Here is a 23,819-nt window from a genome sequence, read left to right on the forward strand (position 1 = left end):
TACCATCCTCTAGGTGTGACAGGCATGTTTTAGCTATAGGAACGGTCTCGTGAATGTAAGGAGAACACCAGGGATTATTCCAAATCAGTGCCTCCCCGAACCACAAACTGGGGAATTTTTAAGCTGTGGCTACACATATGGCCATTAAGGGCTTTGAGAAATAGGCAGAGCCCAAACTTTAGATGATTGAAATCTTCAGGGTCAGAAGTGTTCACCATCGGCCTTGCTTAGGTTACATTTTATCTGTCATTGATAGATGATGTCAATAAAAATATCGATTCTTTTTCAGATTATTTCCCCTTATAGGTTATTGCAAAATATTCAGTGTAGTTCCCTGTGCTATTCAGTAGTTCCTTGTTGATGATCTATTTTATACATAGCAGTGTGTATATGTTAATCCCAAACTGTTAATTTATCCCTTCTCCTACATTTCAACTTTGGTAATAATAAATTATAAGATTTTATACTTCTCAGAAATGGGGGAGCTGAAAAAGAGGTATCATTTTCAATGGGAAAGCATTCAAAACAAGATTGAAGCTTCAGCCAAGAGTATTCGGTGTACATCCATGGAAATAAATCACTTCATTTCTCTAATGTTGACCTGACAAATAAGACAGACATCTTCACTGAACTTGCTTATAGTAAAGTGATGGAAATATCAAATATAAGACTTAGAAACATCTTATTTTACCAGAGCATTATACACTGCTCTATGTTAACTACAGTTTGGCTCACACATCTGTTCATTGAAGTTATAATGTTCTCAATTTCTGTTACTGATCCTCCAAAGTGGACCCCAACCGGAGTCCCCATGCACAGTGTCATTAGAGCCAACAGATCAAGAATGAGTTTGGTTCAGAAGCAAAGGAAACATTATTTTGAAAACAGAATGGAGAGGTGAGAGTGTGCACTCCCCCACGGGCTGTGGGCTGGGCTGCTGTGTAGGGATACCGGCAGCGTCAGTGGGAGGGAGGGGATGGAGCTCTCGAGGGCTGGGTTGACTGCAGCTCAGGCTCTATGCCGCGGAGTCTGCATGGAACCCCGCTAGCAGAGGTGTCGACCAAGCCATTCTGCACTAGGAATTCAGGTCTGAAGTGCCGGGTGTGGGACCACTGCATGCGGAACCCTAGGAGCACGTGACATTAGACAAAGCACAAAGGAAAAACAGGTTAGACTTTATTTTATTGCCCAGATTCTCTTTTTATCTCCCAGGAATTTTTAATGAACGTTGCCAGAGACGAACACCACTCTGCTTTTTCTTCCGTTCCTCATTCTTGGCGTGTTGAGGGTGCAGACCCCTCTTTTGTAACTGCTTCATGCTGTGGTGGGAGCCCTGATACCTGGGGGGAGGGGTAAAACGTCTCCCCACCAGCCTCCAGGTGAGGTTGATTGTCCCAAGGCCTCCTGCCTCACTTCTCGTCCACCTGAGCACCAGCATTGGAAGTGTTATAGATTCTAATGACCTTTAAGGGTCCAGGAAAGAGATGCACAGAGATACTGCAGTGGCAGGTTTCACCCCACACCACATTTGTTCGGTGACCTTAGGCTGACGACTTTTGCCAGCCTAGATGCTCTGACCAGTAGTCTGTGCTTTCTTTAATTAGGTCCCTGAATTAATGTACAAACAGCACCATGTGTCAGAGCCCTGCCCGCACAACTCCCAGACAGTCCAGGGTCAGTGGTGATCCAAGACCATGACGTCCACTGAGTCAACGGCCTTTAGAAGTAGCCAGCAGTCCAGCCGGTCATATAGGCACCATCACCGCGGTATCCGTAGGGTTTTCTATGGTGAAAGCGTGATATACGTTTCCCCCGCCAAGCTTATTAGCTCCCCTCTGGGTGCAGGAAGTCCTGCAAGCAGTAGTCTGCTCTTTTGGGGCACAGTCTTGTTGTTTTCTGAGATAAACTCCAGGTCAAGGGATGGTCACATGAGTCATCTTGGGGGCCCGTTGCCCCGTTTGTTTCTCTGGAGGTTGGAGTTGGAGGGCCTCCTCACTCGATGTCAGTGTGTCCACAGAGCGACCCCTGCAACTTCAGGGCATGATGGGTGGTTAGGATCACCACGTGGGGTCCTTTTCCCTTAGGACGGAGCTGGCCTTGCGGGCTGCTAATTTCCAGCTTTTTAGATACCCCAGTATCCGGGCCTGATGAGTCGGTGGGCAAAGCCCTTGGTGACCATAGTTTATCATACCTGAAGGGCATTCTTGTGTTACTCCATTTCAAGTGGTCCCAGTTTTTGCACTAAGGCTCCAAGGGCGATTACCCTTTGACCGGGTATGTAAAGGTCAAAGGGTTTAGCTAAATTAGCGAGTTCCTGGGCAAGGATCTGAATTTACTGCTCTTTCCATTCTTGGAAGGCTGCTTCTGGATTCTATTCAAAAGGATCATCATCTTTTCGTGTCAGTGTTTCATGTAGAGGCCCAGCTATTAGACTGTAGTTAGGGATACAGATGCAGAAAACCTTGGCCTCCCCAGGAACCCCTAAGCTGTCTTCTAATTTTAGAAGAGGTAAGGCTGCAAATGGCTTCTTCCCTATCCTGGCATGCGTTTCTCTGAATATCTGTGAGAATGAAGCCCAGGCATGTCACCTGAGCCTGGGATATTTGAGCCTTTTTCTTGGACACATTCTATCCTTTATTGGCTAGGTAGTTCAGAGGCGTCTTTAGTAGGCCTGGTGATCAGAATGTCATCTGCATATTGAAGGAGGGTTCCCTTTTACAGAGGTAGAACTTTTAGGTCTTTAGAGGACATTTCCCCAATGATGGTGTGGGGATTTTTGAACCATTGGGGCAGGACAGCCCAGCATTATTGCTTTTGTAGCATGTTGTGTCTTGCCGTTCACAAGCCAAAAATTCTTGTGACTCTGAGATGAATGGAATACAGAAGAAGGCATCATTGAAGTCTAATACAGAATGCCATGGCCTGGTGGATGGTTGAATGAGTAGCAGGGTGTAGGAAATAGGAGCTACTGGATGTATATCCTCGGTGGCTTCACTGACTGTCCTGATATATTTTCCCAGGTCTCCAGCAGCCCATGGGGCTCTCTTGGTCAGGACAATCCCAGGATATGGAGCTCACCTGGGCTGCACCCCCCACCCCAGAGCCCACGGGGCTCTCGTGGTCAAGTCCCTCCCAGGGTATGGAGCTCACCTGTGCAGCTACCCAGCAGCCCATAGGGCTCTCATAGTCAGGCCCTTCCCAGGATACAGAACTCCCCTGGCCAGGTACCCCTGCAGGGCTGGACACACAGGAACTGTGCACATAGCCCACCTTGCAGAGAACCCCCAGCTCACCTGTGACTCACAGCTGACAAGGAACACCTCAGAGCAGGAATGGAACTAACAAACATCATCTCTGACAGTTCTGTGACCCTGGCTATCACTCTGTGCAGCCTCTCTCTGCCTGGTCTTCCAGACACTTCCACTGCAGCCAGGGCACCAGGCCTCTGTCTCCACCCACCATCACTCCTCTCCCTGACTCCTGGGTTCCTCTCATTAGGATAGGGTCTTCTTGAAGTTGTTTCCCACTCATGGACCAGATAAAATGATGAGAAAACAAGCCGCAGCTGCAGCAACTTGTCTATCCTGACTCTCAAGAACCCACACCTGTTCCTTGGGCCTGGTCCGTTTAGGAAGGTTCATTTTCTGCAACTGTGAGCCTCTGAGGTGTGAGGATTGGCTGATTTGGGCAGCCTGACACTGCCTGCCAGCTCCCCCCCAGGTGTGCCTGGGTTGAGGTCAATATAAGCACCTCTCCAGTCAGCAAGAGCCCCTGTAGCTGTGCCTGACGCCATATTCTCTGCCCCGTCAGCAGTGTCGTGGCTGGTGTGGTGGGAGGGAGTGAGAGGCCGTGGCTTTGTGGGTGGCCCAGTGTGAGTGGGGCTCTGCTGGACTTTCTGCCGGAGTTGCCAGGCTGCCACCTGCTAAAGAAGAGGATATCTCACCCATACCTGCCGCTGGAATTTCTCCCCAGGCAGAGGTGAGGAAGTAAAAATGCAGTGGGGTCCGTGGCAGGAGTGGTATCTCAGGCAGGGAAATGGAAAACTTCCAGAAGAGCATCTGGGGCCAGGACCATCCTGGGTGGCCTGCAGGCACCAACTCGGCCTGCGTGCTCTCACTGGTGTGGCTCCACAGCCCTTCCTCTAGGCTTGCAAGTGCTTGTACATATTCAGCTGTTTTACCTGGAAAGGGTGGGAAGAGTTCAGCTGCAGCAGGACTGGGGCTCAGCTCACATTTACTCACAGACGCCTCGACACAGTGCCCCATCTTTGCAATGAGGATGCTCCTTGTGGGGGGGAGCACTGCTTACTGCATGGGAGATGATTTCCCACCTCTGACCAACTTAAGAATTTTTTTACCACTGGAGCAAGTGCCCTGATATGATTTCCCTCTGTATAACTGGTGGGTTCTGTTTTTTTTTTTTTTTTTTTTTTTTGTCTTTTTGGTTCAAGGTAGATTTTATTTATTTCTCTTTTTTTTTTAATTTGGAGATATAAACATGGAAATAATGCATTAATATAAAGACGTCTATGTGAAGGGCAAAACTTTTTTTCTGTTTTATTTTATTAAATTTTATTTATTTATTTTTATTTTTTTTAAATTTATTTCTTTTATACAGCAGGTTCTTATTGGATATCTATTTTATACATATAAGTGTGCACATGTGAATCCCAGTCTCACAATTCATCCCACCACCACCCTCACATGGCGTTCCCTCCTTGGTGTCCATATGTTTGTTCTCTCCATCTTTGTCTCTATCTCTGCCCTGCAAACCAGTTCATCTGTACCATTTTTCTAGGTTCCACATATATGCATTAATATACAATATTTGTTTTTCTCTATCTGACTTACTTCACTCTGTATGACAGTCTCTAGATCCATCAAGGTCTCTACAAATGACCCAATTTCATTCCTATGTATGGCTGAGTATTATTCCGTTGTATATATGTACATCTTTATCCATTCGTCTGTCTGTGGTCACTTAGGTTGCTTTCATTACCTGTCTATTGTAAATAGTGCTGCAATGAACATTGTGGTGAATGTGTCTTTTTGATTTATGGTTTTCTCTGGGTATATGCCCAGTAGTGGGATTGCTGGATTATATGGTAATTCTATTTTTAGTTTTTTAAGGAACCTCCATACTGTTCTCCATAGAGACTGTATCAATTTACATTCCCAACAATAGTGGAAGAAGGTTCCTTTTCTCCACACCCTCTCCAGCATTTGTTGTTTGTAGATTTTCTGATGATGCCCATTCTAACAGGTGTGACGTGATACCTCATTGTTGTTTCGATTTCCATTTCTCTAATAATTAGTGATGTTGAGCAGATTTTCATGTGCGTACTGGCGATCTCTATGTCTTCTTGGAAGAAATGTCTATTTAGATCTTCCATTTTTGTATTGTGTTTTTTGTTTTATTAATATTGAGCTTCATGAGCTGTTTATATATATTGGAGGTTAATCATTTGTCCATTGATTCATTTGTAAATATTTTCTGCCATTCTGAGGGTTGTCTTTTCGTCTTGTTTGTTGTTTCCTTAGCTTTGCAAAAGCTTTTACGTTTCATTAGGTCCCATCTCTTTAGTTTTCTTTTTTTATTTCATTACTATATGAGGTGTATCAGAAAAGATCTTGCTGTGATTTACGTCAGAGTATCCTTCGTAAGTTTTCCTCTCAGAGTTTTATACTGTCCGGTCTTACATTCAGGTCTCTAATCCATTTTGAATATATTTTTATGTATGGTGTTGGGGAGTGTTCTAATTTCATTCTTTTACATGTAGCTGTCCATATTTCCCAGCATCAATGATTGAAGAGACTGTCTTATCTCCATTGTATACTCTTGCCTCCTTTGTCATAGATTAGTTGACCACAGGTGTGTATTTTTATCCTTGTGCTTTCTTTTTTTTGGCTTTTACACGTTTATTGGAGTATAATTGCTTTACAATGGAGTGTTCATTTCTGCTGTTTAAAAAAGTGAATTAGCTATACATATTCAAATATCAACAGATCCCCTCCCTCTTGCATCTCCCTGCCACACTCCATATCCCACCCCTTTATGTGGTCACAAAGCGCCGAGCTGATCTGCCTGTGCTATGTGGCTGCTTCCCAGTAGCTATCAGTGTTACATTTGGTAATGTATTTATGTCGGTGCCACTCTCTCACTTCGTCCCAGCTTACCCATCCCGCTGCCGGTGTCCTCAAGTCCTTCTCTATGTCTGTGTCCCTAATCCTGTCCTGCCACTAGGTTCTTCAGAATCTTTTTTTTTCTCCTTTAGATTCCATATATCTCTGTTAACATACAGTATTTTTTTTTCCCTTTCTGACTTACTTCACCGTGTAGGACAGATTCTAAGTCCATCCACCTCAGTACAAATAACTCAGTTTTGCTTCTTTTTATGGCAGAGTAATATTCCATTGTATATATGTGCCAGATCTTCTTTATCCATTCAGCTGCCAATGGACACTTAGGTTGCTTCCATGTCCTGGCTATTGCATATAGAGCTGCAATGAACATTTTTGTACATAACTCTTTTTGAATTATGGTTTTCGCAAGGCAAATGCCCAGTAGTTGGATTGTTGTGTCGTATGGTACTTCTATTGTTAGTTATTAAAAGGAACCTTCGTACTGTTCTCCCTAGTGCCCATATCAATTTATATTCCAACCCACAGTGCAAGTGTGTTCCCTTTTCTCCAATAAAGGCCTCTCCAGCATTTATTGTTTTGTAGATTATTTTGATGATTGGCACCCTGACTGCTGTGAGGTGATACCTCATGGTAGTTTTGATTTGCATTTCTCTAATGATTAGTGATGTTCAGCATCCTTTCATGTGTTTCTGGTAATCTGTATATCTTCTTTGGAGAAATGTCTATTAGGTCTTCTGCCCGTTTTTGGATTGGGTTGTTTGTTTTTGTGATATTGAGCTACATGAGGTGCTTCTAAAGTTTGGAGATTAATCCTTTGTCAATTGCTTCATTTGAAAATATTTTCTCCCTTTCTGAGGGTTGTTTTTGCATCTTGATTATGTTTTCCTGTACTGTGTAAAAGCTTTTAAGTTTCATTAGGTCCCATTTGTTGATTTCTGTTTTTATTTCCATTTCTCTAGGAGGTGGGTCAAAAAGGATCTTGCTGTGATTTATGTCATAGAGTGTTCTGCCTATGGTTTCCTCTAAGTGTTTTATAGTGTCTGGTCTTATATTTAGATCTCTAATCCATTTAGAGTTTATTTTTGTGTATGGTGTTATGGAGTCCTCTACTTTCATTCTTTTATGTGTAGGGGTCCATTTTTGCCAGCACCAATTACTGAAGAGACTGTCTTTTCTCCATTTTATATCCTTAGCTCCTTTGTCATAGATGAGATAGCAATAGGTATGTCGGTTTATCTCTTGGCTTTCTGTCCTGTTCCATTGATCTGTGTTTATGCCAATCTACATACACTTGATTCCATTATGGAGACATATAAATACATAGGTTTCAAGGTTATTACCAATCAGATATATTCCTCTTCAGTGAATAGGGTGTTTTGTGTCCAGTTCATTGAGAAAGGAGTAGGTCTTGTCTATTACATATTTGGTATATGGAATGGGATCTGTGCTAATTTCAAACTCTGCTTTTACACATCACCCCACCTCACCTTTCCCCTTAAGGTGGCATAAGTGTGTTTTCTATATGTGTGACTCTGTTCTCTTTTGAAATTCAGTTCATGTGTAGCCATGTTTACATTCCCTCTATAAGTGATATATTATAATAAGTTTCTTTCTCTTTGTGGCTCATTTCACTTAGCATCATCGTACCTAAAGCCACTTAATATGCTGCTATTGGCCTTATGACATTGATTTTATGTCTGAGTGGCATTCAATTGTATATAAGTCCCACAACATCTATATCCATTTTTTTTTTCCTTTCCTGGGATATATAAAGTGTACCGAAGTTGAGGTTCATGTAAACAGGGCAGCCTTAAAATTTGGGCTGGCTGTGTGTTGTGGATTATTAGTTTTCCCAAAATACACGCCCATGAGTGGAAGTGTGCTATGCTCTGTAGGTCTGTTTTAGAAAACAACATACAGTTCTCCAGAGAGGCTGTTGGCAATTTTCATCCTGTACATCTGTGTAACCAGGCTCCCTTTTCTCCATGGACTCTCCTGCATTTGTGTTTTTTACACTATTTGCGGATGGCCCTTTTGACTGGAGGTAAGGGACACTTCTATGTAGTGTGGATTTGCAATGCCTGATGGCTTGCTTGGCCAAAAAGTGCGTATGCATTTTTTCCCAAATATATTCAAGAAAATACACATTCTCCCTTTTCGGCCAAGGGCAACATTGTCAAAGTTCTGTCGCTTTTCATGTGCTTTAAAGACGACTCCATTCTACCTCTTGAAATCTGTTTCCTTCAATTCTGCCTTGCATTCAAATCCTCTTCACTGCCTTACCTCAATATATTTCTGGATGATAGTTGTCCTTTATAACTCTGCAAGTTTGTGAATTGCTGTGTCCCTGATTTCCATTTTTAACTCGCCTATTAGTGAGCTGGATGCAATACCGCAGGATGGCTTTAGGCCCTAGTCTGGTTCCAGGGCTTCAGGCTTAGCCTTTGGGTAATTCTTCTTCCTGATGGGAAACTAGAGTGACATGTGCCCATCCAAACACCTACAGCTAATCTCTCATTTATTTCCCCTCTTCCTGTTCATCCTCTGCACAATTTGCAAACTGTGCATAACAGGAGGGTAAAGGCGCTGACACTCCAAGTGGGGAGATTTTTAGTAATGCAGATGGAATGGTGAAGCTGAGCACGACGAAAGGAAAAATGAGGTACCTTTTAGAAAACTTTCCCGATTACACTGTGTACTGTCCACTGGGTTTCCAATGCATGTTTTAACTGTAGGAAGATTCCCTTAATCCTGGAGAGTTGGGACCACTAGAATGGGTAGCACACAGTATTGCTCTAAGTGGTGTTCTTTTGCTCACACAACCTCAGCAATCTTGTTAGCCCCAAGTGTCCAGTCTTATGTCTCATCCAGCTGTGGGTGTAAATGTGGTCAATCTAGGTTTTATCACAGTCCCTGAATGTAATTTTTAAGACTTTCTCTCTATTTTTGCATTTTGCTTTTGAAATTTATTTTTATAAGTGTGTTTAACTGAATTTCAGTGCTCTGTTCATGCCGTTATACACACTCATGATTCCTTTATGGAGATATGAGAATACATATGTTTTAAAATACTTAGAGTCAGACATATTCCTCAGCAATGAATAGGGGGTGTTGAGTCCAGTTAATTGTGCCAGGAGTTGGTGTTGTCTAATACATACATAGTTTATGTAAAGGTATCTGTGCTAATTTAAAATTGTGGTTTGATGCATCACCCCACCTCGCATTTCCCCTTAAGCAGGCAGAAGCTTGTTTTCTAAATGTGTGACTCTGTTGTGTTTGTAATTCAGTTCATGTCTAGCCATGTGTACATTCCCACTATGAGTTATAACTTATGATATGATTGTTACTCTGTTATCTTTCGTAACTCAGTTCATGTTTAGCTTTGCTGACAGGACATTCATAAGTGATATGTTATGATAAGTTTCTTTTTCTGTGTGACTTATTTCCCTTAGAATCATCGTACCTGAATCCACTCTTTTTGCTGCTACTGGCCTTATGACATTGATTTCATGGCTGAGGAATATTGCATCGTATGTAAGTACCACAATATCTTGAACCATTTTTGTCTTTCCGGGGATACATAAGGTGTACCCAAGTTGAGGTTCTTGTAAGCAGTGCAGCCCTGAATTTTGGGGTGGCTCTGTCTTATTGATTTCAGGTTTCCCAAGGTATATTCCCTAAACAGGAAGTGCCCTTGGCTGTGTAGATCTCTTGTTTGCTTGTTGTAGGGATCACAATGCATTCCTGCGGAGAGGCAGTTGGCCACTTATATCCCGCCCATCAGCATAACAATGTTCCCTGTTCTCCAGGGCCTGTCTTGCCTTTCTGGCTTTTACACATTTTGCGGATGTCCCTTTTGACAGGTGGGAAGTGATACTTCTTTGTAGTGCAGATTTGCATTGCCCGCTTTCTTGCTTAGCCAAAAAAGGGCGTATGCATTTTCTCCTGAATATATTCATGAGAAAATGCATACGCCCTTTTTGGCCAAGTGCATCATTGTCGAAGCTGTGCCCCTCTTCCTGTGCTTTACAGGCGACTCCTACATACCTCTTGAAATCTGTTTCCTGCTATTCTGCCTCGCTTTCAAGTCCGCCTCGTTGCCTTCCCTCAACAGATTTTTGGATGATAGTTGTTTTTATTACTCTGGAAGTTTGTGAATTACTGTGCCCCTGAGCTCCATTTTTCAACTTGTTATTTGTGAGCTGCACGCAAGTCCAAAATTTTGGTTCAGGACCTAAACTGGTTTCCGGTGGGTGCCTGAGACTTTGGTTAATTCTTCTTCCTGCTGGGTTATTAGAGTGACATGTGCCCGTCCAAATGCCTAACCACTACTCTCTCATTGGTTCTCCCTCTTCCCTACCATACTCTGCCAAATTGGCAACCTGTGGGAACCAGGAGGTTAAAGGGGCTCTCTCTCCAAGTTGGGAGATTGATAGTAAAGCAGTTGAAAGTCAACCCAGAGCACCAGGAATGGGACTATTCGTTGAGTTTTAGAAACCTTTCATATTCACAGTGTGTCCATTCTCTAGGTTTCCCGTACATGTTATAGCTGTAGTAATATTCCCTTCAACTTGGAGAGTTGGGACCCATGGAATGGGTGCCATTCATTATTGCTTAAAGGGTCTGCATTTGCTCACCCAATCTCACCAATCCTCTCAGTCCCAATTGTCCAGCCTTATACCACATCCAGCTGTCATTGTAGATAGGGTCATTCCAGGTTTCGTCAGAGACCCTGAAGGAATTGTAAAGAATTTCCTTGTTTTTTGTTTTGTTTTTGAAATTCCTTTTTATAGTGGGTTTGGGCTGATTCTCCCTGCCATTTTTATGCCAGTCTAGACACAATTGATTCCCTTACGGAGACATATCAATACATAGGTTTTAAGATTTTTACTAGTAAGATATATTCTTCTGCAGGGAATATGGGGTGTTGAGTCCCTTTCACTGGGGAAGGTGTAGGTGTTGTCTATTCCGTATTTGGTTTTTGGAACGGTACCTGTACTAATATCAAACTCTGGTTTTATGAATCACCCCACCTCTCCTGCACCCTTAAGCAAGCATAAGAGTGTTTTCTAAATGTGAGGCTCTCTTCTGTTTCCTATCTCAGTTCATGTGTAGCCATGTTTACAGGACCTTCATAAGTGATATCTTATGATAATTTTCTATTTCTTTGTGACTTATTTCACTTAGAATCATCGTACCTGAATCCACTCATTTTGCTGCTACTGGCCTCATGACATTGATTTCTTGGCTAAGTGATATTCCATCGTACGTAAATACCAATGTTTTCTGAACCATTTTTGTCTTTCCTGGGATATTTAAGGTGTACCCAAGTTGAGGTTTTTGTTAGCAGTGCAGTCCTAAGTTTTGGGGTGGCTCTGTCTTATTGATTTTCAGTTTTCCCAAGGTATATTCCCTAGACTGGAAGTGTCCTTGGCTCTGTAGCTCTGTTGTTTACTTGTTTTAGGGAACACAATGCACTCCTCCAGAGAGGCAGTTGTCAATTTACATCCCGCCCATCAGCATGAAAAGGCTCCCAGTTCTCCAGATCCTATCTTGCCTTTCTGGTTTTTACCCATTTTGTTTATGTCCCTTTTGACAGATCGGAAGTGTTACTTCTTTGTAGTGCAGATTTGCATTGCCCGCTTGCTTGCTTGCCCAAAAAGGGCGTATGCGTTTTCTCCTGAATATATTCAGGAGAAAACACATACCCCCTTTATGGCCAGTTCCATAATTTGTCGAAGTTGTGATGCTTTTCCTGTGTTTAAAGGTGATTCCAATGTACTTCTTGAAATCTGTTTCATGGAATTCTGCCTCATTTTCAATGCCTCCTCGTGGCATTCCCTCAACAGATTTTTGGAAGTGAGTAGTCCTTTATAACTCTGCAAGTTAGTTAATTATTGTGCCCATGAGCTCTATTTTTCAACTCGCATTTTTGTGAGCTGACCGCAAATCCAAACTTTTGCTTCAGGACCTATACTGTTTCCTGGGGGTGACAGGCTGAGAGATTGGTTAATTCTTCTTTGTGACGGGAAATTTGAGTGTCATGTGTCCATCAAAATGCCTACAGCTCCTCTCCCATTGTTTCTCCCTCTTCCCTTATATCCTCTGCACTATTTGCCAACTGTGCAAAACAGGAGGTTATAGGGGCTGACTCTCCAACTTGGGAAATTGATAGTAAAGCAGTTGCAATGTCAAACTGGATCATAAGGAGCCAAATAATTTGTACAGTTTTAGAAACCTTTCACCATCAGAGGGTGTCCATTCTCTAGGTTCCCCATACAGGTTAAAACTCTAGTGATATTCCCTTCTACCTGTAGCGTTGGAAACCATGGAATGGATGGCAGGCATTATTGTTTTAAAGGGTCTGCATTTTCTCACCCAATCTCACCCATACTCTCAGTCCCAAGTGACCAGCCTTATGCCATATCCAGCTGTCATTGTAGATAGGGTCATTCCAGGTTTCATCAGAAACCCTGAAGGTATTGTGTAAGAATTTCCCGGTTATTTTGTTTTGTTTTGAAATTCATTTTTATAGTGCGTTTGAGCTGATTCTCACTGCCGTGTTTATGTCGTTCTAGCCACACTTCTTTCCCTTACCGAGACATATCAATACATAGGTTTTAAAGTTCTTACTAGTCTGATATATTTCTCTGTGGGGAATATGGGTGTTAGTTCCATTCACTGAGGAAGGAGAATGGCTTGTCTCTTCTGTATTTGGATTATGGAACGGTACCTGAGCTAATATCAAACTCTGGTTTGTGCATCTCCCCACCACTCGTTTCCCCTTAAGGAAGCATTAGAGTTTTTTTTTTTTTTTTTCTAAATCTGAGACCCTATTCTTTTTCCTAATTCAGTTCATATGTAGTCATGTATTCATTCCCATCATAAGTGATATCATATGTCAGAATGCACCATGGCCCTTGTCATAATAATGCTCCATGACTCCTGTCATCTCAATGCTCCATGCCCTAGTTATCACAATGCCCCATGTACCTTGTCATTACAATTCACCAAGTCCTTGTCATCAAAAAGCTACATGACACTTCTCATCACACTGTTACATGCTCTTGTCATCACAATTCTCTATGCACTTGTCATTGCAATGCTCCATGACCCCTGGCATAGCAAGCTCCAAGTGTTTGTCATCACAATGCTACACGGCATTGTCATCAAAATTCTAAATGGCCTTGTTATCACAATGCTCATTACACTTGTCATCACAATTCTCCATGCCCTTGTCATCACAATGCTCCATGACCCCTGTCATTACAATGCTCCCTGACCCCTGTCATCACAATAATTCACGCCCCTTGTCATTACAGTGCTCCATGATACTCATCCTCACAATAACACAAGGTCTTCTCATCACAATGCCACATGACATTTGTCATCACAATGCTCAATACACTTGACATCACAATGCTCCCTGACTATTCCCATCAGTATGCTCCTTGAACACTTTCATGACAAGGATACATGCGTTTTTCATTACAATGATCCAGGCCCTATTCATCACAATGCTAAAAGACCGCTGTAATCACAATGCTCCTTGCCCTTGCCATCACAAAGCTCCATGACGCATGTCATTAGAATGCTCCATGGCATTCTCATCACAATGTTCCATGCCCTTGTCATCACACAGGTCAATGACACATGTCAGCAGAATGGTCCTTGGCCTTCTCCTCACAATATGCCATGCCCTTGTCATCACAATGATCCAAGAACCCTGTAATCACAATGCTCCATGCCCCTTTTCATAAGTATGCTCCATGAGACTTGTCATTACAAGGCTCCATGGATTTCTCATCACAATGCTCCAGGAGCTTGTCATCAAAATGCTTCACGACCTTGTCATTAAAATTCAAAATGGCCCTTGTCACCATAATGCTCCAAGCCCTAGTCATCACAATGCTCCATTATATTGGTCATCACAATTCTCCACTACATTTGGCATCACAGTGCTCCATGCCATTTTCATCGCAATGGACCATGACATATGTCATCACAATGCTCCCTGACAACTGTCTTCACAATAATCCATGACCTTCTTATCACAGTGCTCCATGCCATTGTCATCACAATGCAACATGTCCACTGTCATCACAATAATCTATGAAACTTGTCAGACCGAAGCTCCATGCCGTGTCATCACAATTCTCCATGCCCTTGTCATCACAATACTCCATGACCCCTGTCATCACAATGCTCTGTGACTCCAGTCATCACAATGCTTCATGACCTTTGTCATCACAATGGACCATGCCTTCTACATCAACAGTCTCTGCGACATTTTTAACCACTATGCTCCATGAAATTTACATCACATTGCTCTTTGACCCTTGTCACCACAATGCTCAATGCCTTTGTCAGCACAATGCTCCATAACACTTGTCATCACAATGCTCCATGCGATTGTCAGCACAATGCTCCATGACACATGTCATCACAATGCACCATGCACTTGTCATCACAGTGCTCCACAACCTTGTCATCACAATGCTCCATAAAACTTGTCATCACAATGCTCCATGCACTTCTCGTCAAAATGCTCTCTCACCAGTGATATCACAATGTTACATCACAATTCATCAAAATACACCCTCACCCCTGTCATCACAATGTTCCATGGCACCTGTCATCACAATGCTACATGCACTTATCATCACAAGGTTCGATGAGCCCTGACAACACAATATTCCATAAACCCTGTCATTAAAATGCTCCATGACCATTTTGATCAAAATGCTCCATGACCCCTGACATCACAATGTTCCATAACCACTGTCATCAAAATGTTCCATGACCCTTTTCATCTAATTGCTCCATGATCCTGTCATCACAAAGCTCCCTGCCCTTCTCATCACAATGCACAGCGCTCTTGTCATCAAAATTCTCCAACACCTTTGTCATCACAAAGATCCATGACCCTTGGCATCACAAAGCTCCATGAAAGCTATCATCACATTGCTCTTTGTCCTTGTCATCACAAAGCTCCATGACACATGTCATCAGAATGCTCCATGGCCGTCTCATCACAATGCTCAATGCCCTTGGCATCACAATGCTCCATTACACCTGTCATTACTATGCTCCAAGAACCCTGCCATCACGATGTTCCATGTCCCTTTCATCACAAGGCTCCATGACGCTTAACATCACAATGCTCCAAGACCCCTCTAATCACAATGCTCCATGCCCCTTTTCATCTCAATGATCCATGAACCCTGGCATCACAATACACCATGCCCATCATCATAATGCTTCATGCTATTGTCATCAAAATGAAATCAAAATGCTCCATGAACTCTGTCATAACAGTGCTCGAAACCCTTGTGATCACAATATTCCATAACTCTTGTCATCACAATGCCCCATGACTCTCGTTATCACAATTATCCATGGTCTTCTCATCACAACGCTCCATGCCATTGTCATCACAATGCACCATTCCAAATGTCATCGCAATAATCCATGAAACTTATTAGACCAATGCTCCATGCACTTGTCATCACAATGCTCCATGCCCTTGTTATCAGAATGCCCCATGACCACTGTCATCACAATGCTCCGTGACCCCAGGCATCACAATGCTTCATGAACATTGTCATCACAATGGTCCAAGCCCTCGTCATCAACAGTCTGTGTGACCTTTTTAACCACAATGCTCCATGAACTTTTCATCACAGTGCTCTTTGACCCTTGTCATCACAATGCTCCATGCGCTTTTCAGCACAATGCTCCATGACACATGTCATCACAATGCACCATTAGCTTGTCATCACAGTGCTCCAAAATCTTGTCATCACCATGCTCCATAAACCTTGTCATCACAATGCTCCATGCAATTATCATCAAAATGCTCTCTCAAAACTAATATTACAATGTTACATCACAATTCGTCACAAGACTCCCTCACCCCTGGCATCACAATGTTCCATGACCCCTGTCTTCACAATGCTTCATGCATTTTCATCACAATGTTCGATGACCCCTGACATCACAATGTTCCTTAACACCTGTCATCAAAATGCTCCATGACCCTTTTCATCAAAATACTCTATGACCGCTGATATCACAATGTTCCATAACACCTCGCATCAAAATGTTCCATGACACATTTTATCAAATTGCTCCATGACCCTGTCATCACAATGCTCCCTGCCATTCTCATCACAATGCACAACGCCCTTGTCATCTAAAATGCTCCATGACCTTGTCATCACAAAGATCCATGACATTTGGCATCACAATGCTCCATGTCATTTTCATCACAATGCTCCATGAACGCTCTCATCACATTGTTCCATTTCCTTGTCATCACAAACCTCCATGACACATGTCATCAGAATGCTCCATGGCCTTCTCATCACAATGCTCCATGCCCTTGACATCACAATGCTCCATTACCCCTGTCATAACAATGCTCCATGACCACTGCCATCACGATGTTCCTTGGCCTTTTCATCACAAGTCTCCATTACCCTTCTCATCACATGCTCCAAGACAACTGTAATCACAATGCTCCATGCCCCTTTTCATCTCAATGATCCATGAACCCTGTCATCACAATGCAACATTCCCATCATCATAATGCTTCATGCAATTGTCATCACAAAGAAATCAAAATGCTCCATGAACTCTGTCATAACAATGTTCCAAACCCTTGTGATCACAATATTCCGTAACACTTGTCATCAAAATGCTCTATGACACTCGTCATCACAATTATCCATGGTCTGCTCATCACAATGCTCCATGACCTTTGCCATCACAATGCTCAATACACTTGTCATCAAAATGCTCCCTGTCACTTGTTGTCTGTATGTTCCTGGAACCCTGTCATGACAAGGCTCCATGCCTTTTTCATCACAATGATCCATGCCTTTTTCATCACAATGCTCCAAGACCCCTGTAATCCCAATTCTCCATGCCCTTCTCATCACAATGTTCTATGACACATATCATTAGAATGCTGCTTGGCCTTCTCCTCACAAAGTCCATGACCTTGTCATCACAATGTTCCAAGACACCTGTAATCACAGTCGTCCCTACCCGTTTTCATCAGTATTCTCCATGAGATTTGTCATCACAAGGCTCCATCGTTTTCTTATCACAATGCTCCAGGACCTTGTCATCACAATGCTTTATGACCTTGTTATGAAAATTCTCAATGGCCCTTGTCATCATAATGCTCCAAGCCCTAGTCCTCACAATGCTCCATTATATTTGTCATCACAATCCTCCATTACATTTGGCATCACAATGCTCCCTGCCATTGTCATCGCAATGGACCATGACATATGTCATCACAATGCTCCCTGACACCTTTCTTCAAAATACTCCATGAACTTCTCATCACAATGCTCCATGACCCTATCGTCACAATGCTCCATGTCCCTGTTATCACAATGCTCCATGACCCCTGTCATCACATTGCTCCGTGACTCCAGTCATCACAATGCTTCATGACATTTGTCATCACAGTGGTCCATGCCCGCATCATCACAAGAATCTGTGACCATTGTAACCACAATGCTCCATGAACAATTCATCACAATGCTCTGGAACCCTTTTCATCACAATGAGCCATGCCTTTGTCAGAAAAATGCTCCATGACCCTTGTCATCAAAATGTGCCTCACGCTTTTTATCACAACGGTCCACAAATTTGTCATCACAATGCTCCATAAACATTGAAAACACAATGCTCCTTTCCCTTCTCATCACAATGCTCCATTAACCCATCATAACAATGATCCATGACCCCTGCCATCACAATGTTCCACGGCATTGTCATCACAAGGCTCCAAGACACTTGTCATCACAATGCTCCAAGGCCCCTGTAATCACAGTGCTCCATGCCCTTGTCATCACAAAGCTCCATGACACATGTCATCAGAATGTTCCATGTCCTTCTCATCAAAATGCTCCATGCCTTGACATCACAGTGCTCCAAGACCCCGGTAATCACAATGCTCCATGCCCATTTTCATCAGTATGCTCCATGAGATTTGTCATCACAAGGCTCCATTGATTTCTCATCACAATGCTCCAGGACCTTGTCCTCACAATGCTTCACGACCTTGTCATGAAAATTCTCAATGGCCATTGTCATCATAATGCTCCAATCCCTAGTCATCACAATGCTCCATTATATTTGTCATCACAATCCTCCATTACATTTGTCTTCACAATGCTCCCTGCCATTGTCATCACAATGGACCATGACATATGTCATCACAATGCTCCCTGACACGTCTTTACAATATTCCATGACCTTCTCATCACAATGCTCCATGCACTTGTCATCACAATGCTCCATGACCCCTGTCATAAAAATGTTCCATCACTCCAGGCATCACAATGATTCATAACATTTGTCATAACAGTGGTCGATGCCCGCGTCATCATAAGGCTCTGTGACCTTTGTAACCACAATGCTCCATGAATATTTCATCACAATTCTCCGTGACCCTTGTCATCACAATGCTCCATGCCTTTGTAAGAAAAATTCTCTGACCCTTGCATGGCCCTTGTCATGCCACTGATCCACAAATTATTCATCGCAATGCTCCATAAACCTTGTAATCAAAATGGTCCATGCCCTACTCATCACAGTGCTCCATTACCCCTCTCATAACAATGCTCCATGACACCCGCCATCACAATGTTCCACGGCCTTATCATCACAAGTCTCCATGACACTTGTCATCACAATGCTCCAAGACCCCTGTAATCACAATGCTCCATGCCCCTTTTCATCTCAATGCTCCATGAACCCTGTCATCACAATGCATCATGCCCATCATCATAATGCTTCCGGCTATTGTCACCACAATGAAATCAAAATTCTCCATGACCTCTGTCATCACAATGCTCCATGACCCCTGTCATCACAATACTCCATGAACATTTTCAGCCCAATGCTCCATGACCCTTGTCATCACAATGATCCATGCCCTTGTCATACCAATGCTCCATGACCCCTGTATTCACAATGCTCCATGATGCTTGTCATCACAGTGCTCCATGACACCTGTCATCACAATGCTCCAAGCCTTTGTCAGCAAAATGCTACATGACCTTGTCATTACAAACCTCTATGTGCTTTTCATCACAATACTCCATTACTATTGTCATCACAATCCTCCATGAACCTTGGGATCAGATTGCTTCATGCTCTTGTCATCACAATGCTCCATGATCCTGAAATCAAAATGATCCATGACATCTGTCATCACAATGCTCCAAACACTTGTGATCACAAAGTTCAATAACCATTGTCATCACAATGCTCCATGATGCCTGTCATCACAAAACTCCATGCCCTTTTCATCAAAATGCTCCATGAATATTGTCATCACAATTCTCAATACACTTGTCATTACAATGCTCCCTGACACTTGTCGTCAGAATGCTCCTTGAACACTGTCACGAAAAGGCTCCATGCCTTTTTCATCACAATGCCCCATGCCATTTTCATCACAATGCTCCATGCCATTGTCATCAAAATACTCCACAAGCTTGTCATCAGAATGCTCCATGACCATTGTCATCACAGTTCTCCATGCACTTGTCAGCACAATGCTCCCTGACACTTGTCATCACAATGCTCCAAGCCATTGTCATCACAATGCTCCATTACCTTTGTCATCAGAATCCTCCATGACACTTGGCATCACAATGCTCCATGCCATTGTCATCACAATGGGCCATTACATATGTCATCACAATGCTCCCTGACACCTGTCTTCACAATACTGCATGACCTGATCATCACAATGCGCCATTCCAACTGTCATCGCAATAATCCATGAAAATTATTAGATCAATACTTTCATGCCCTTTCATCACAATGCTCTAAGAACCCTGTCCTCACAATGCTATGTGACTCCAGTCATCACAATTCTTCATGACCTTTGTCATCTCAATGGTCCATGCACTCGTCATCAACAGTCTCTGTGAACTTTTTAACCACAATGCTCCATGAACTTTTCAGCACAATGCCCTTTGACCCTTGCCATCACAATGCTCTATGCCTTTCTCAGCACAATGCTCCATGACCCTTGTCATCACAATGCTCCATGCGCTTGTCAGCACAATGCTCTATGACACATGTCATCAAGATGCACCATGCGCTTGTTATTACAGTGCTCCACAATCTTGTCATCACAATGCTCCATAAACCTTGTCATCACAATGCTCCATGCATTTCTCATCAAAATGCTCTCTCACCACTGATATCACATTGTTACATCACTATTCGTCACAATAATCCCTCACCCCTGTCATCATAATGTTCCATGACTCCTGTCATCACAATGGTACATGCACTTATCATCACAATGTTCGATGACCCCTGACATCACAATGTTCCATAACACCTGTCATCAAAATGCTCCATGACACTTTACATCAATATGCTACCTGACCCCTGATATCACAATGTTCCATATCACCTCTCATCAAAATGTTCCATGACACTTTTCATCAAATTGCTCCATGACCCTGTCATCAGAGTGCTCCCTGCCCTTCTCATCACAATGCACAACGCCCTTATCATCAAAATGCTCCATGACCTTGTCATCACAAATATCCATGACCCTTGGCATCACAATGCTCCCTGTCATTTTCATCACAGTGCTCCATGAATGCTCTCAACACATTGTTCCATTCCCTTATCATCACAAAGCTCCATGACACAAGTCATCAGAATGCTCCATGGCCTTCTCATCACAATGCTCCATGCCCTTGACATCACAATGCTCCATTACCCCTGTCATAACAATGCTCCATGACCACTGCCATCATGATGTTCCTTGGCCTTTTCATCACAAGGCTCCATGACCCTTCTCATCACATGCTCCAAGACAACTGTAATCACAATGCTCCATGACCCATTTCATCTCAATGATCCATGAACCCTGTCATCACAATGCAACATTCCATTCATCATAATGCTTCATGCAATTGTCATCACAAAGAAATCAAAATGCTCCATGAACTCTGTCATAACAATGTTCCAAACCCTTGTGATCACAATATTCCGTAACACTTGTCATCACAATGCCCCATGACACTCGTCATCACAATTATCCATGGTCTGCTCATCACAAATCTCCATGACATTTGCCATCACAATGCTCAATACACTTGTCATCAAAATGCTCCCTGTCACTTGTTGTCTGTATGCTCCTTGAACCCTGTCATGACAAGGTTCCATGCCTTTTTCATCACAATGATCCATGCCTTTTTCATCACAATGCTCCAAGACCCCTGTAATCACAGTGCTCCATGCACTTGTCATCACAATGTTCTATGACACATATCATTAGAATGCTCCTTGGCCTTCTCCTCACAATGCTCCATGACCTTATCATCACAATGTTCCAAGACCCCTGTAACCACAGTGGTCCCTACCCCTTTTAATCAGTATGCTCCATGAGATTTGTCATCACAATGCTCCATGGATTTCTTATCACAATGCTCCAGGACATTGTCATCACAGTGCTTCATGACCTTGTTATGAAAATTTTCAATGGCCCTTCACATCATAATGCTCCAAGCCCTAGTCATCACAATGTTCCATTATATTTGTCCTCACTATCCTCCATTACATTTGTCATCACAATGCTCCCTGCCATTGTCATCGCAATGGACCATGACATAGGTCATCACAATGCTCCCTGACACCTTTCTTCAAAATACTCCATGAACTTCTCATCAAAATGCTCCATGCCCTTGTCATCACAATGTTTCATGCCCTTGTCATCACAATGCTCCATGACCCTGTCATCACAATGTTCCGTGACTCCAGTCATCACAATGTTTCATAACATTTGTCATCACAGTGGTCCATGCCCGTGTCATCACAAGGCTCCGTGACCTTTGTAACCACAATGCTCCATGAACTTTTCATCACAATGCTCCGTGACCCTTTTCATCACAATGCTCCATGCCTTTGTCAGAAAAATGCTCCATGACCCTTTTCATCACAAAGTGCCACGCACTTTTCATCACAACGGTCCACAAATTTGTCATCGCCATGCTCCATAAAATTTGTAATCACAATGATCCTTGCCCTTCTCATCACAATGCTCCATTACCCCTCTCTTAACAATGCTCCATGACACCTGCCATCACAATGTTCCACGGCCTTGTCATAACAAGACTCCCTGACTCTTGTCATCACAATGCTCAAAGACCCCTGTAATCACATTACTCCATGCCGTTGTCATCACAAAGCTCCATGACACATGTCATCAGAATATTCCATGGCCTTCTCATCACAATGCTCCATGCCCTTGTCATCACAGTGTTTCACGACCTTGTCATGAAAATTCTCAATGGCCCTTGTCATCATAATGCTCCAAGCCCTAGTCATCAGAATGCTCCATTATATTTGTCATCACAATCCTCCATTTCATTTGTCATCTCAAAGCTCCATGCCCTTGTCCTTGCAAGGGACCATGATATATGTCATTGCAATGCTCCGTGACACCTGTCTTCACAATACTCCATGACCTTCACATCCTACTGATCCATGACCTTGTTATCACAATGCACCAGGTCCACTGTCATCACAATAATCTATGAAACTTGTCAGACCACTGCTACATGCCCCTGTAATCACAATGCTCCATGCCCCTTTGCATCTCAATGATCCATGAACCCTGTCATCACAATGCACCATGCCCATCATTATATTGCTTCATGCTATTGTCATCACAATGAAATCAAAATGCTCCATGAACTCTGTCATAACAGTGCTCCAAACCTTTGTGATCACAATATTCCATAACACTTGTCATCACAATGCCCCATGACACACGTCATCACAATTATCCATGGTCTTCTCATCACAATGCTCCATGAACTTTGTCATCACAATGCACAATACACATGTCATCAAAATGCCCCATGACACTTGTTGTCTGTATGTTCCTTGAAACCTCTCATGACAAGGCTCCATGCTTTTTTCATCACAATGATCCATATCATTAGAATGTTCCTTAAACTTCTACTCACAGTGTTCCATGCCCTTGTTATCACAATGTTCCAAGACCCCTGTAATCACAGTGGTCCATGCCCCTTTTCATCAGTATGCTCCATGAGATTTGTCATCACAAGGCTCCATGGATTTCTTATCACAATGCTCCACGACCTTGTCATCACAATGCTGCATGACTTTGTCATGAAAATTCTCAATGGCCCTTCTCATCATAATGCTCCTAGCCCTAGTCATCACAATGCTCCATTATATTTTTCATCACAATCCTCCATTACATTTGGCATCACAATGCTCCCTGCCATTGTCATCGCAAAGGACTATGACATATGTCATCACAATGCTCCCTGACACCTTTCTTCAAAATACTCCATGAATTTCTCATCACAATGCTCCATGCCCTTGTCATCACAATGCTCCATGCCCTTGTCATCACAATGCTCCATGACCACTGTCATCACAATGCTCCGTGACTCCATTCATCACAATGCTTCATAACATTTGTCATCACAGTGGTGCATGCCCGCGTCATCACAAGGCACTGTGACTTTTGTAACCACAATGCTCCATGAACTTTTCATCACAATGCTCCATGACCCTTGTCATCACAATGCTACATGCCTTTGTCACAAAAATGCTCCATTTCCCTTGTCATCACAATGTGCCACA

The sequence above is a fragment of the Mesoplodon bidens genome, assembly GCF_964165515.1.
Source record: "Mesoplodon bidens genome assembly, contig: HAP1_SCAFFOLD_35, whole genome shotgun sequence".
Taxonomy (NCBI): domain Eukaryota; kingdom Metazoa; phylum Chordata; class Mammalia; order Artiodactyla; family Ziphiidae; genus Mesoplodon; species Mesoplodon bidens.